This window comes from Ochotona princeps, chromosome 8 (assembly GCF_030435755.1).
Source record: "Ochotona princeps isolate mOchPri1 chromosome 8, mOchPri1.hap1, whole genome shotgun sequence".
NCBI classification, from domain to species: Eukaryota; Metazoa; Chordata; class Mammalia; order Lagomorpha; family Ochotonidae; genus Ochotona; species Ochotona princeps.
Genome location: NC_080839.1, coordinates 23,438,435 through 23,451,806, shown reverse-complemented (window position 1 = coordinate 23,451,806; position 13,372 = coordinate 23,438,435).

The following is a 13,372-nucleotide window of genomic DNA, read 5'->3' as shown; positions in this document are numbered from 1 at the left end:
TGTTTTGGAGTGGGAGTGGCTGAGGGCATGTTTGACAGGAATGGCTTCTGGGGTTTTCCACGGATCATGAAGCTGAATTTGCAGGTAGACAGGGAGCTGAAATAGAGCAGTTTAGAGAGGGGAAACTGGAGGGCATGTCTGAATCAGACCAACACACTCATTCATGTGGGAGACCTGAGCTGGACTGAATAGCATCACCTGTTGTGTGTTGGTACTTGCAAAAACTGCAGCTGGGGGCATGCCTGGCTGGGTTGGGCTGTGGTACCCACCTGCAAGTGTGGAGTAGGGGTTGGGCAACATCATGCTGAGTTGCAACACCAACCAGAATATAAGAAAACTGGATCTGGGGGCAGATTCTGTAGGGAACTTGTAGGCTCCCCTCTGTGGAACTGCAACATCTACTGGTTTACGCAGAGGGCTGGAGATGGTGTCAGATCCAGCCAGGCTGGACAAGAGAACTCAACTGACAGGAATCCACCTGATACTCTCAAGAGCTGGGGCCTGGGAGAAGACTAGGCAGGGTCAGGCTGCAGCACCACATGCACATGCAAAGGTCAGGACTGAGAGCAAACCATGCCAAACAGAACCGTTGTACCAGATAGTACATGTGGGATCTGGGGCTAGAAGCATGCCTGGTAGGGGAACTTGGGTAACTTCCCTAATATGCCACAGTTCCTGCTGGGGAGCACAAGAGCTAAGTCTAGGGGCAAGCCAGGCCAAGCAATGCTGGAGCACCTGGTTGCACAAATGCTGCCAGAATTTGTGTGGACTGGGCAAGGTTGTAACACCCACCAGCAAGAGCTGAGACTGCAGGTAGACCATACCAGGCTGGGTGAAAGCACCTGCCAGCATCTAGAAGACCTGGGGCAGAGAATGGACCTTCTATGGAAACTCTGGGGATTCCTCTGCTGAGCTACAGTTTCCATTTGGTGAGTGCAAAAGCCTGGGCTGTGCATGGACCAGTTTGGGCAAGGCTTCACATCTATTGGCATGCATAAGGGCTGGTCAGACAGGGTTAGACCGAAACACCCATTGGGGTGAGCTGGAATGGGTATGGACCAGTCAGGCTAGGCCTCATCATTCACCTGTGAGTGCCAAAACTGGGGGTGTGCCACATCAGTCTGTGCAGCAGCATCTAGCAGCATACACAAGATTTGGGACTGGGTGTGGGCCTGGCAGGGGGACTTGGGGAACTCTCCTGCTAAGCCTCATTTCCCACTGACGAGTGCAAGAGCCAGGAGACACCTTGGAGTGCATCTGTCAGGTCTGGGGCTCCTCAGTTGCTGATACCTATGTGGTAGACAGCATATCTAGATGTACACATTGGGCATGATGGCCAGCTCATCTAGGCCAGCAGGTGATATTGACTGCCTCATTTTCTGATGCAAAGCAGAACAGATTGGACAATCCTCCTGGCTAAGATTTGCAACATGTTCCTGGATCTATGGAAGCACTAAGGTGTACTTTGTCAACCGATAAACCTTGGAATAATTTTCTCAGTCCTGGAGCAATAAAACCAACAACTTCTCAGAACTATCAAAACCACTCAAATAACACCCTCAGAATGTTCTCCACATTGGAGTCTCTAAAGCATCATAAAAGAACCATCCTTCATCCCCAGGTACTGTCCCTACTTCTCCCCAAACACAATAGACAAAAACAAACAAAGAAACAAAAAGAGCAAAAACATTCATCCCACTCCCCTTCTCATTGTACTGTGAAGCCCACATGGGCATGCGTCCCTCTCAACTATGTAGGCAATACTGAAAAGAAAATTTAAATCTTTTGAAAATACAACTGCATCCCATATTTAATGTTAATTCTTTACAATAAGATGCTACAGAAAAACAGGTTTTAAGTCACAGGAGGAAAACAGACTTTAATGAAATTCTACTCAATTTCTTATTGTGGCACAAAGGAAATTTTTGAGAGGAAAAGAAAGTAAGGAAAAATGAGACTAAGTCAAAGTCTAATGAGCTAAGATTATTCAATAATGCTAAGTGGAAAGAGTAACATGAATAAGGTAGATTTGGGCTAAGAAGTAATAAATGAAATAGTCTTCGTTCCAAATCATATCAAAATCCAAACCAAATCAGAACCGAGGAAAAGAATGTAGCAATTTTCTATATCATTTCTTCCCCTATTTCCTATGATAAGTGGACACAGAGAAAACTGATTTTATGCCCAACAATGACTATCTCCAGCTTGTGAAGGAAACTAACAGCTCTTCTCTGTCCTTGGGAATCCAAGGATAATCTTGAGAACAGTACATCCTATATATTTCAGTTTTTCGAATGCCAGTGTTGTCAAGGCACCAGAAAATCAGAGATAAACTTTGTTCTCTAGATGATAGATAACTAGACAGATAGATAACTAGATAGATCAACAGATAATGTGTGACAGTGTCTCACACCTAGCAACTTCCATTTGCATATTAAAAAGCAAATACTGAGCATATGCAAATGCTGTCTCATTTTTAAAATTAACAAACACACACAGGTTACAACTAAAATGAAGTAAAAGAACAGCATTGCCAACACTCCCTAGTCCTGTGCCATTATATACAATCTCTACAATTACTTAGAGCCACTGTATAAGCAGCTGACAAAAGTTAATTTAGATAGTTGCTCATCTATGCTAACCCAAATAGATTATTGGTTAATGAGATATGTGGATACTACTAAATAAATACTGTGAGAAATTGAAAGTGTAAATTTATATAATTTGGAAAATTAATTTTTATGTATAATCCTAAAGGAGATAAAATTTAGGAACCATTTGAAAGTTGTTTCTCTGCAACATAATTTTCAGGTTTATAATTAAAAATAACAAAATATTTTAAAAAATCATTAACAAATTTGGGAAATATTAAGAAAAATAAAATGTTTGGGTTGTTATAACACAGATGTTTATGTTTTAAAAAATCAGCCAATGGAAATATGGGTAAAGTGGGTGAGCAGACAATTCAAGTTCACCAATGAAAGGACCATTGTTTAATAAAAACAAAAAAGTGCCCTAAAGTTTGTGCAATTGTTGAAGAAAGGCAAATCAAACAATGACAGGCTCTGCTTTATTAGCACACATTGTCCCAAGTTAAAATAGTAACGTAGAGGATTAGATTGTTACCTTTTCTGCTTGTGGAAATAGTGGAAAGTAAATATATTTTCAAATCCACATCAGTGTTCATTCAGTCAGTTAATTTCTAACCAGTTATCCTGAGTTTAGTTATTCCCAAAACGAAGATATAATTACAGGGAATGGATCATTATTTGAAATAGAGAATCTGTGAACATTGCTCATTTAAAACACTGTATTATGTGCATTTATAAAATATTTACTATAATTATTAACATGTTATCAAAGATTCTTTAATACATGCAAACCTATTTTGGGGAACTAGCTAATGAAACAGGAAATTTTAAAAGCAGGATATGCAGTATTACTCTATGTACATAAAAAACAGTATGTAATTGATATAAGAAGGTAGAGTCTGAGGACTAATCACACCACCACCTTCTTAATTAAGACACTAATAAACAAATTTTAAAGATGGAGTCAGTGATCACAAAATTAGGTGCATCAGTGGAAGAAGAAAAGCTGGTGGAAGTAGACTAGTGAGCTGGGGGGACATCAACTGTTTCAACTGCACTGTCACGGAGGAATGGCAATGTGTAAGAAGCCCAGAACCAGGAGAAGCAGGCAGGGAAGAGATTTGGAGTAAGAAATGGATTTCATCATGGAGATGGTCAACGCCTACAGCCTACACACAGTCTAACCAATGCCTACTTCTCTCCCATCCCCTCACACTTAAAAGGCCAATATCCAGGCATTTTCTCTTAAATAAAAATGAGAATTCTCTGCCTTTTATTAGATACAAAGTCTAAAGTTTGTTTTTGACACCCAAGAGAAACAGCCATTCCTATTGAAATAAAAATTGTTACAGGAGGTAAGCTCATTTACTTGTTGCTCCGAGTCATGCTCGCCAATGCCTCTTTTTTGAGATGAAAAAAACAGGTGACAAAAATGCAGGGAAAAATGACTGAAGCCTGCCTCCTTGATGGGGTTTAGAGTGAGAAAAGTTTCAGAAAACATAAAAACTCAGAGTATTCTTATTAGCAGGAAATCAGACCAGCATGTAAGATAGACATTTAATTCCATATTTCTGTTCAGGGAACTCTTGCTTCTAAAAGAGTTTTAATCTATCTTACTTCTCGCCTTGCCCTTGCTGCTTCTGTTGCTTCAGGTTTCTTTCCTTTGCCTGTGCCTAAATTGCATGATATGCAATCACTGCTCTGGGTTCCCTCTGCAGGTGAGAAGCCTTGTCCTAAAAAACAAACAAACAAACAAACAAACAAACAAAAAACTAATAAGATTCACGGTTAAGGAATAGGGTGGGAAAAGTCTCGGGAAAAGAATGGAGAAGCCTGAGCAGGTTTCTGACTTTGGGGCAATCAGGGAAAAACACCCAAAAGAGGCAAAACAGCATCAGTTCCCCCTTTCTGATGTTGCTTCCTTGACATCCACTGTAGCTGATTCCAGCGGATCTGGGGCATAGATTCAAAGCATGGAATGGAATTGTTCTGCATTTGACAAAAGCTTTGAGCATGAGAAACAGGACTGAATAAAATTAGAAATTATTGAATATGTGAAGAAATCAAGGAAAGAGGGAAAAAACCTGGAAGATTTCTAGCAACTATTTTCAGGAAAATAATCAAGTAGATATCACACTAACCATTTCAGGATTAAAAGAAGCAATTGAGAGAAAAAAAATCTTCAGAAAACACACACATATTGTGTATCTTCATATTTAAAATTAAGACAAGAAAAAATATGTTTGGACCCATACTCAGACTCAAGGCCAATAAGGGATACTTTTGCAGCTTAATGGACGCTTCAGCCCCAAGTTTGCCATTTTTACTTTCATTTCTTCAATGCTGTCAGAAGTTCCAGGCACATCCATAGTCCGTTGACTATGCATTTAAAGTCAGCGATACCTCTATAGTCTTCCGAGTTTCGCCTTTTATGGGAACTGTGTCATAAAGAACTTGCCTTTTTTACGTACTTCATTTGATATAGAGAAATGGAAAAATTAAATAAATACAGAACATAAAAATGTAGTCATTGAAACAACTTTTTCTGTAGTGAATAGTAATTATATGGTGGGCCAATGCTGTTGATGGATTGCTAAAATCTATTATTCCTTCTTCTATAATACTGGAGTGTTTGCTGAAACTCAGGACTGTTTATTAGCTAAAAAATATATTTCCAAGCCTTAATCACAGCCAGGCATAACTGTGTGCCTAAGTTGTCATTAATTGAGAATGAGTGTAGATTTTGTCACCTCAGACCTAAACTTTAAGCCAATTGGTAAATACTTTGTATTCCCCTCCTTGGAGTCTCATTAAATTTTCTCCTTCCCTGTTTTATTCTATGTCTGGAAGGATGTCCTTTTCTTTACTGGCAAAGAGATGATAGCTATCACAAGGTTTTAAGGGTAGAATAAATTTTTCTTAAACATAATCCTCATTGTATGAATTCTTTTTAAGATGCTTTTTAAAAATGTGTTGGTCTGTTGATTTATTCATCCATTCACTCTTTCATTCGTAGATTGATAAAGAGAGATACAGAGACAGAAGGACCTACACTTCACTCCTTAAATGCTTGAAATAACTAAGGTTAGCTTTGCAGAAACTAAAAGGCATGAATTTAGACCAAGTTGCCCAGACAGGTGTTAGGCACCTGTTTTTTTACTTGCTGCCTCCCAGGATGCATGTTCCTGGGAGGTTGTCATCATTTCAGAGCCAACAGTGAGATTCAGAGATTCCAGTGTGGGATGCAACAGTCTTAATTCAAGTCCAAATACTTTTAAAAAGGAATATAACCATATAATCAATATTGCAAAAGCTCAGTTGTGAGATATATATACACATATAACATGATTTATTAGTTCAAATGATTTTAAATATCACATATAGTACATAATGTGTATATATGGTTGCATTTGTTTTGTATATAAATACACATACATACAATCACTAATTTTGTGGGAATTAAAAGAATTCATATTATATAAAAATTACAGGTTATATTTGTTTTCATCTGGAGATTGACCTCCATTTTCTAAGAACCTTTCAATTAATTTGTATTTATAACTAAAAAAAGGGAAAAAATAAAGTCTGTGGTCCTTCAGAACAGCTTTTGGAAGCATGAAGAATTGCAGATTTTATTTTCTCCCAGATAATCTAGTTTTAGCAAAGGCTCAGGTAAAAAAAAAATTAGTTAATTAGTTTATATTGACAGATTGATTAACGTTCATTTGAAATTGAAAGCTCTAACATTAAATATTTCCACGAATAGGGCACTGTCAAAAACAAAAACATAAAAATAGAGAAGTAAAAACAATATGTTTCAATATTATGTTAAAATAGTGTGCATGTTACAGAAGTTAAATGCATACATTATTTATAGGATTTGCTTTACACTAAATTTGCTTGTTCACATTTCTCCAGAGTCTTTCAAGCAGATGTTATTAATTTGCCTTCCTTCTTAACACAGTTCCTATTTGGGAGGTGCAGCCTTGTGGACTTAGGCAAACTTAACCAACCAAGCAAAGTCACTAAACCCTGAAGAGCAAATTACAATGAACAATGTGCTAATCGGGAGTAATGACTAAGTCACCCACCTTACCTAGTGAGAGAAGTCAATTAAAACATCTAAACATAGCAGCCAGAGTATAAGGGCCAGCTGCAGGTCATCCATCAAATGAAGGACAAGTAGCCCATCAAATGAAGGACACAAAGCTAAAGAAAAAAAATGTTCAGGAGATGACTAGAAAGAAATTTGAACGAGATTATATTCAATTAATATTTATCTAAGATCTCCTTCATCTCTTATATTCCATATATTATTTTCTTTGAAATCATGAACTTTCTTGCTTCATGTCACAACTCTGAGGATAACATGTAAATTATTTTAAAAGTGTATTTATTTAGTTGAAAGGCGGAGGTCCACAGAGAGAGAGGTATCTTCCATCTGTTGGTTCACTTCCATGTGGACTCAACAGCCTGACTGGCTTTTAGCTTCAGCAAGGAGTCACAAGCTTCTTCCAGCTCTCTCGTGTGGATGCAAGGGCTCAAGTAACTGGGTCATTTTCTGCCTTTCCTTGGCCATTAACAGGGAGTTGTATCAGAACTGGAGCAGCCAGGACTTGAACCAGCACCCCAATCAGATGCTGACATCTTGGCTGGTGGCTTAACTTGGTATGCCACAATGCTGGCCCCAACATGTAAACTTTTTCAGAAAGTATCTCTATTATGTCTGACGCTGGCAGTGAACACATCATTAGTTCAAATTCCTTGCCACTTTCTAAGCCTTTTCTTGTTGCATCCCAACTGTAGCTGCTTTGTTCTGGATCCACACCATCCCCACCCCCTGAAATACTAGCAGTTCGACATCTCACAAAGATTTACTCCAGCAACTTTTTTTTTCGTAAACGTTTGTATTGGTGTTTGACTGATACCATAATTTGGCTACCTCCTATATAAATTTCTTCATTTTGGAGCAAATTTTGCTTAATCAGCCCAAATGACCAGGTTTCTACTCCTGTTTCCTCCTTTAGTGGGTATGAAGTCAAGGGATTCATTTACTCTTTTCCCTCCCCTTATTCATTTCCTCTTATGTAATTTCATGGATTTATATAGAATAAATACACTTGATATCCAAAAGTCCATCCTCAGATATGCATTGAACCAGTCTATTCTGTTTCCTTCTAGTGTTTTTCTTTCATTCCCTTGAGATATTGTTATCTTGTGAACTCAAATGTGGACTCTGAAAACTTAACATATGATTTTATTGAACCAACATCTTTATTTAACATAATTTTCTCCTCCTTGCCCTTACACTTTGCACTCCCCCTTTCTCTCTTGAATATAATCTGCTTTTATGTGTTTTCAGTCTCATTATTGCTCTCTGTGATGTGGTTTGTATGTCTAGGGCTTCATCCCCTCCACTATCCCTTCCTCCCCAATCTCAACCACCCCAGTGACTCCCCCTTATTATTCAAATAGTATAGTCCTTCAGCAACAGTCACAAGTCCAACATTGTTGTGCATCATGGCATTGTAGGTATAAGCAATGGTAGAAGATCTAGAATCATAGCAACTGGAAATCTTCAATTTGCAGTATGCAGTTCTCCATTATACAGTTTATCCATGAGAATGTATTTATATACATGTTTGCCTATATATCTGTCTTGTATTTTTGCCTTATCAGAGAGGATATAATTTGTTTGTTCTTTGGGGATTGGCTTATTTGACTAAGCATAATGATCTCCAGTGGGGACCATTGTGTTGTAAATGGAAGAATTTCATTCTTTTTAGTGACTGAGCATTATTCCTTGAAGTAATAGTTTATCAATTCCTCTTTCACTGGCATCTTTTTTTTTTTAATTTCTTTGCTATTGTGGATTTTACTGCTATAAATTTAGGCTTACAGATTATTTTCTGTATGCAGTTCTTACTTCCTTTGGCTATAGTCTCAGGAGTGGGATAGCTAGGTCACATGGTAGATTGATTTTCAGTTATGTCAGTACTTTCCATACTGACTTCCATACTGACTGCACTAGCCTACACTCCCACCGACAGTGGAATAGGATACCTTTTCCCCCACATCCACACCAACAGAGTCCTTGAATACAACACAATTTTGTGTTAGTCAACTGTATTTTGTAGTAGCTTCTTAATAGGCGATGGCAAATAGATGTGGAGAATAGTGTCTCATGCTGCCCCATCTCACTTTCATTTTGAAATTGATAGTTACCTTAAACTGTACAATTTCATTAAAATTTCATCACTTAACCACTCTTTATGCTGCTTCTCCCCTTCTGAATGGATGCTGTCTGATACATGACAATTACAGTTGTAGGTCTTCTTTTTGCTGGATTTTCAAAGTCCATTAATACAAATTAAAATTGATTTTCCTCTTTAGGCAGCCATATAATTGTTTAATTAGATAAGGAGTCAACTCCATGACCCAAGGCCTCTTATACTACCTGGCAACTCTACTTTTTGCTCTCATAGATGTCTTATTAGTTCCAATTCACTATTTCTGTTCATTGAGCTATTTTTGAATTCTGACAATTTTATAAAATAAATTTGACAATTTACACTTAGTATAGCTACACATTAAAAATGTACTTTTTGGTGTTTTCCACCTCTTCATTTTAGTGGCTCTCTGCTGTTCACAGACAGACATAACTTGTGAATCTTATTTGTATAAGAAAAGGAATCTTGAAACAAGCTAAGCAGGTTATAAAAATCTATAGCTGAAACTTTTAGCATTGGTTTATTTCTTCTTAACAGTATCATATGAGAAAGTTAATGTAACTTATAGAAAATGGAACCCTTGGAGATGAAGTGACTGTTGTGAGGTTGGACACTAAGCACAAATGTGTCATGTCTTTTCTTTTGTCCCACAGCATCAGAATGTGGCAGTGACGTCTGTGCATGGTATCACAGACAATGAGTGAAAACATTGGTGCACTCTCTGGAATTTAACTTCACTTTTTCTCTTGGAAACTGCTAAGAAGGTTAAGAACAGAACTTGTTTTCAATCATTATAATAAAGCTAAGCAAGTTTTATATAAATAACTCAGTAAGACCTTCTCTAGAACAATACATTTGTTAAAAAAATAGGTTGAAGATAACCTATTGCTTAATTATGAAAGGATACCTTTGAAAAGAAGTAAGGAAAAGTTAATTCAAAATATACTTAAGTTCTATTGGTGATACACTTCAGTGTGTTGTAAGGCAGAAATGTTATTCAAATCACAAATACCTGCAATCTCCTAGATACAACTCAGAAAACTACTCAGTGTTCAAGGCCACTATCACTTTTCTCCAAATTTGTTTCTTCCTATGGATTCCTGATAATGATTATTTACATTCTTACTCACATTAACCCCTGGATTGAAACACAGGCACAAACCGTAATTTCTCAGTTGTCCCTCATTACTTTTTTGTTTGTTTGTTTTCTCATGAAAAACAATTCTACTCAACAAAGTATTCAAATCCATTTCCTCTTTTCCAACTTCACTGCCCCCATCTTAAATAAAACCTGTAGCTTCTTTCCCAGCAACAATAGTAAAATGCCAAATGTTCTTGCTTTCAATTTCTACCCCATTTTAATCTGGATTACAGATGCCATAATACTTTTCTGAATAAATATGCCATTGTTCATTTTAATATTTATTGGGACACACCATTGCCATGTGCCAGTATAAAAGTTATGGATGCTTGTTCCTTTCCTTAAATTCCACATACTGCATCCACTGCTCAAATGAGTGCAACAGCTGGGAATGAGCCAGGCTGAAGCCAGGAGCCTTTTCAGGGTAAATGGGCCCAAGCACTTGGGTCATCCTTTGCTGCATTCCCAGGCACATTTGCAGGGAGCACATTCCAAATGGATTGGAAGTAGAGCAACCAAGACTCAATCTGGCGCCCATAAACGTTGTTGGTATCACAAGTTTTACCTGTTGCCCCACATCACCATCCCCTAGTAGTAATTTTTTGATGTGTTTTATTTTATTTATTTGGAGGTCAGAGTTACAGAGAAAATGGGAGATACACAGAGAAATATCTTGCATCTGGTAGCTCACTGCCCAAGTGTCTGTGATGATCAGGGCTGGGCCAGGCCAATCCAGGAGCCTGGAACTCCATCTCAGTTTCCCACATGAGTCCCAAAAGTCCTAGTTTCTTGGGCCATCTTCCACTGGTTTCCTCAGACACATTAGCAGAGAGCCTGTTTGGAAGTAGATCAGCCCAGACTTGAACTGCTGCTGTTGCTGAATTCTGGCTTTACCACAAAACTGCCCCACTCTTAATAGCATTTATATTATTTGCAAGATAAGCTATTTTTAAGGTATTACTCAAGTCTACCAAAATAGTGATTTTCCCTCCTGTGTATTCTTCCACCAGTAGCGATTTAAATCAAAGTCATGAATTCCTCTCAAAGCACCATTCAGCTATTTCATTTAATTTTTCAACTTCTCAATTTTGATTGCCAGAATTGCTGTCTTCGAATAAGTCTCAAAATTTCCAGAAGTGACAGCTTGGAGTTCACACATCACTTGACTCATTGTCCCAAGGTAAATGATCTGTGTGTGATTCAGTTTATCGTACATGGCATTTATAGATGAGACTTCTAATGTCCCCAAGACAGGGAAGTGCTTCTATTTTTTTCAGATCCTGTGGTGTTCCTTTCCATTCTGCATTTCACCTTATTCTATTTTCACTTGGGATTGTCTTTCTGTTTCTACTTGACAATTTTGTCATAAAGTAAATCTCTTCTATGGTTGTGAGAAAGACATAGGAAAGACCTTTGGGAAGAAAGATTGTTTCTAGCCTATCATCAACAGAGGTGGAATTCACAGCGGCAATACAAAAAGAACATGCCTGTGGAGGCAGAGAGGTTTCCTGCTTCTATGAGCTAGTCTTGTAAACAACACATTGTCTCATTGTTCTAACCATCTGTGCATTCATCTGGAAAATGGGATAATAAAATAGCACTTCTCTGACAATCAATGTACTTCTTTGAAATTTAAAATCCCAACAGACCTCTATACCATAATATCCCAGTACAGATGACATAAAACATAAACGCAAATTTGTAAGTACTATTTTCACCTAATATTCCTACACATATGTAAATGGCAAATATCTATTAGTTATTTTGCAGGTACTTGCCAAAAACAAACAAAATTGTCCTTTAGAAAAATTGGAAAAATTTGAAATAACCCTTCTATTTTTCCCTTTGGTTCGAATTTTTATCACTCAATATGGACTCAAAGCATGAGAGGAACAGTGGTACAGGATGAGAGGCAAATGCAGTAATTATCTTACCAATATTCCTAAGAAATCACTCTAATACAGATATTTCCCTGATTGAATAGCTTAATTAAAACACATCACAAAAAAATTAATGCTGTTTATTCACCTCATGTGATTTTTCTGCAGTTGGTTAAATCTTTCAATGTTTAGTAGATTTGTTATTTATAACAAACTGACTCCATACTTCATATGATGATTGTGAAAATAAAAGTTCTCATTTGTAAATCACTTAACAATCATATCCTGACAAATACACTGTCACCAAATGGTTATTAATCTTGTTTGCCAGAAAAGTGGCACATTTCTCTATATTTCCTTCTTTGTCTCATGCCAAAATGAACTGTTTTAGACATTACAAACTATCTGTTGTTCAAGAATATATTCATATGCACAGCTTACTTCAGGTTTACTTTATAAAACATACTTGCTCAGATCTCCCTCACAGTTTTTTTTTCTTATGTTTGCTGTGTTTGTTTTACCTCAAGCTGGTGCTGGGCTTATGTCTACTATGGATTTTAGTTCCACATGGGATTATGTATATAGCTTTTGAATTTTATTGAACTAGAAATGACTGTTCTAAAATAAATTATGTGATGTAGTATGCTAGAATGTTCTATAATAACATAGTCCTGATTAACAAAATAGGTCCATAAAGTTCAGCGTCAAGATAACTATAACAGCTAGACCTCAGACAGACCAAAACTGGGGTTCAAGAATTCACATTGGGGATTCAAGAATTCATCTAGGTCTCTGACATTTGTTGAAATATTTGGGCTATTTTCTGAGGCACATTGGCAGGAAGCAGGATTGGGAGTGAAGGAGCCCAGATTCAAACTGGCCCTCCAATAAGAGATGCCAACTTCACAAGCACTAGTTTAACCCACTGGTACATAATCCCTAGGCTTTGAACGTATTTTAACTCAATCATTGTACTCAAAGACTGGCTAGTTTTTTGTTTCATACTTCTTCCTGCTTTTTAAATTCTTTATGGATAGCCTGAAATTCTTTTTATCTTCACTTCCATTTGTTTTTTGATACTCTCTATTGCTGTAGATCACATCTCATCCGCTTATCTCACAACTGCACATTATTATGAATAAAATCTGGGTTTATCCTCATGTCTAGTCTTGGTACAATTATATTGATCCATTTTCCTGAAGTTTAAAGCTTCTGACTCTAAATTTGTGCTCATTTGCCTGGTAGAAGATACAAGCACTCTGTCCAGCCACCGTGACCTATTTCTGGCAATTTAAAATTATTTTCCTTTTGAGATATTTCATTAAACTAAATCTAACTCAAAATGGCAAAGCAATTCAAAGATATTAGTAAATTGTGCATGTAGAAAACTATCTGATAAATTACGTTCAAAACTCAAATGTCATAGCACATAATTTGACTATAGGAAAAGACAGGGTTGATGATGGGACATGTAGCAAGGACGTGATCCTGGAAGCAGACAGTGATGAGCCTAAATTCCAGTGTTTATAA